This window comes from Petromyzon marinus, chromosome 22 (assembly GCF_048934315.1).
Source record: "Petromyzon marinus isolate PM22_M1 ecotype Great Lakes invasive population chromosome 22, UKy_Petmar_22M1.pri1.0, whole genome shotgun sequence".
Lineage (NCBI taxonomy): Eukaryota > Metazoa > Chordata > Hyperoartia > Petromyzontiformes > Petromyzontidae > Petromyzon > Petromyzon marinus.
In genome coordinates, this window is record NC_133688.1 from 4,154,663 (window position 1) to 4,158,125 (window position 3,463).

Consider the following 3,463-nt stretch of genomic DNA (forward strand, 5'->3'; position numbering starts at 1 on the left):
ACTCCCTTCCCTCCCACTATCTCCCTCTTCCTCTGCCGTCCCCCCCGCTATCTCCTTCTTTCTCTCCCATCCCTCCCACTTTCTTCCTCCCCCGTCCCTCCCACTATCTTCTCATCCTCCCCCATCCATCCCACGATCTTCCTCATCCTCTCCCGTACCTTCCGCACCTTCCTTATTTAACACCATCAGGTTCACAGACTCGCCCTCGCGTCTCCCAAGTCAAATAGCCTAGCTTAGACACAACCCTCACCATGTTACACTGACGGCATCGACCAAGACAGCCAACAACTATCCGGCCGCCCAATTATCTAGTGAAGACGGCAGCGACCAAGTCGGCAAAGACAGTGCCAACGAGACGACTCCACTTCCCAGAACCTGCAACCACGAGCTCTCGCTCTCCGCTGCTTTTATCCGACTCGGCGCGGCCTGGCTCCGCCCTGGCCGCGCCTCCCTTCTCCAACCCACGAGCGGGTTCCAGGGTCTTCCAGACAGGGTCTCTGTGATCCTTGCCCCAGTGCCTCCGCCCTGCTGACAAACACGCGTGAGGCTCACTGGCGTGTGTACTCCCCGTCCACCGCAGTTGCCGCTGCTGGACAACAACTATTACTCTACAGTTGTACTGCCCTTCTGTACCGTGCCCCCGAGCCATCAACACGGACTCACAGCATCAACACAGACTCACATGATCAACAGACTCCCACGATCAACACTCACAGCATCAATACGGACTCACACCATCAACACGGAAACACAGGGTCAGTGAGCGAGATGGCGGATGGTTTGGATCAGGGTGATGTTGGGGCAAATTCCATTAATTGGGAAAGGTGGCAATCTTGTGGGAATGTCCTCGCCAGAGAAGAAACTTGTCGCTTCCATGTTTTATTTTCATCCAACGTCCCATTAGCGAGATCCAGAGCGTGACGGACTCATATGGAGTCGGCCTCCTGTAATTTTTCTGGTCTCATTCTCACCACAGGTGAAAGCAGAGCCACACATCAACGTGCCAATGGGGCCACGGTTGAAGTGGTGGGGCCACGGTTGAAGTGGCGGTGGCCACGGGTCATGTGGCCTCGATGTATTTTCCATGTTGAAGGCCGATTGCCCCAAACATTGCCCGTCATATGCAGTGTCACTGAATAACGTGTGAAACATACTGTAGCATATACAAAATTTTATTTTCTTCATACATTAAATACAATAAACACAATAAACATGAAATGCATATAGGACATTTATAACTCTCTCAATGACCAAACTTGTATTTTATGAACACACTTATACAAGCAAAATATGACAAAAGTGTTCCAGATTACAGTTTCAATTGAGACTGAAATCCAGAATCATTACCCCCTACTGACAGACTAATAATACCCGCTCGCAGGCCAAGTGCTGATTCACCTTGGGGCCTCGCCTGGTATAGAGGTCGTGGGTTAAATCCCAACGCCTGTATATCTGGAGTTTGCATGTTCTCCCCGTGACCACGTGGATTTTTCTCTGGGTCCTTCGGTTTTTCCCTCCACATTTAGAAACATGCGTTTAAAAGTATTTGGCTGCTATATATTTCTGCGTGACAAGCCACTTTATAGCACTTTCATTTGTGGCCCGGTCGTTCCTGAAAGAGAGCTATACAGCTGAGTGGGCCTTACCTGGTAAAATAAAAATAGATTAGTTTTGTTAGTTTATTTTGTGCCACAGGGGGACAGCTACAGGGGGGGGGGTGCCCATTAAAATGGTCGAGATGAGATGCAACTTAAGGCGCTTGTGACTTCCCAAAAATATTATTTATGGCAGGTTTTCACATCTAAACATCCCGGGTGGCATTGAAGCCAAGAGCTCCCACCCTAGGCGAGTAGCTACGAGAGCGGTGCTGTGCACGGCGACACGCCACTTTCTCCATCTGCCTGACTTGGTATTTTCTTTTTTGTTACTTAAATAAATGTTAATGTTTCGTTTTGTGTATGCATGTATGTACACCGTTTGGGGAGCGGTGGTGCAGCAGTTAGCGCACTACGAACTCAGACATCTGAGTACATCGTGTGGTGTGTATAACATCGCAAAACTGGGGAGGACAAAGGCAGCCAGACGTGGGGCTGGCCACACAACCACTTCTGTGCCATGCCGGCCATCATAGGTGCTACCCGTTAAAAGCACTTGCCCCAGCAATCTGTTAACGGCGATACGGAGTACCATTGTCTTTTTGTGCAATTGTGTGCTTCTGTGTGCCACGCATGCGACGATGTAAATGTTTGTGTTTGATAAATGTACATCCGCAATGTGTGTGTGACGCGTATAATGCACGTGTGTGACGACGGTTGGAACAGCGATTCACGCACTGCCCTATCCACGCGGCGACCTCTCCTCAACGTCTCGAGCCTCGGCGGAGAGCGCCGCGAGGTTCGACTCCAACTCCGGCTTTCCAGGGACAAACCCCCCCCCCCAATGCCCCACCCCCCAGGCCCATGGGGGGGGGGGAAGTCGCTCCCCTCCCTCACTCCACGCTCAGGAACTTCCTCTTCTTCGCCGTGTTCATGTACGGTCGCCAAGGCCACTCCATCTCGGCGGTGGCCGCGTTGTCCAGCGTGCCCAGTTTAATCTCATAGACTGCGCGACACACAAAAGCAAAGATCCCCCCCATGCAGCCTTTAACAGACGGCGTGGGAAAAGCGCTGTTCGTGTGTTAGCATGTAGGAAAGCCAGCACGGCACACCAAGGGGTGGGTGTGGGTGGCCAGCATTACGTCCGATCATCTTTGAATTTACACATCGCATCTGGGGTGGGGGAATGCGAGTCGGGTCACGGTACAGCGAATGCGACCAGAGCAGCGACCCCACCGACTCAAGTTCCGATCCGCTCTACAAGTCACCCGCGGGCCACCTAGCCCGAGGTTAGACTCTTACATTCAGCCCATCATCCTCTCAGGGGTCGATAAAATTTACAACCACTTCGTAGGGAAGTCCACAAGGAATGTGGAATTTCCACCGCCTCTGCTGGGGTGTAAAGTGGAGACGAGTAACAATGTGTCAGGCAGACTTACGCTCCATCTCGAATCACGGTCCCACCTCCTTCAACTCGATGTCCTTGCCGTCGCGCTTGTAGACGTTGTGCCTGTTGGGAGGGGGGAAGGGGGGCACAGAAGTCACGGGAGGGGTCGCGGCAAGTCACACGGACGGCGCTGGACTCTCATTACGCGTCCTCGCAGACGTTTGCCAGTTAGAGGCCAGCGGCCACCCTGTTTAAAACTGCGGATGCATTAACAAATGAACAACATTACGCGCCTTCAGCTTCAGAGATGGCGTTAAATAAAAACTCTGTGCTGTTGCTCAAAAACTAAAGTAAAACGAAACTATTTTTATTTTACCACTGAGCTATGTAGCTCTTTTTCACATAAAAATGTATAGCAGCAAAATACTCGAAATTCAAGTTTCTAAATGTGTAGGGAAAAACCCGGAGGACCCGGAGAAAA

The 3,463-nt window shown here is 51.4% G+C and overlaps 1 long non-coding RNA gene across 1 annotated transcript; it reads right to left on the bottom strand.

Annotated features, from left to right (window-relative positions):
* Positions 1-1,156: 1,156 nt before the first annotated feature.
* LOC142925621 (uncharacterized) lies at positions 1,157-3,094 on the bottom strand. Its single transcript, XR_012942564.1, has 2 exons — positions 3,035-3,094; positions 1,157-2,601 (listed from the first exon to the last, which is right to left on the bottom strand). It is a non-coding gene; the product is annotated as an uncharacterized LOC142925621 (long non-coding RNA).
* Positions 3,095-3,463: the final 369 nt, after the last annotated feature.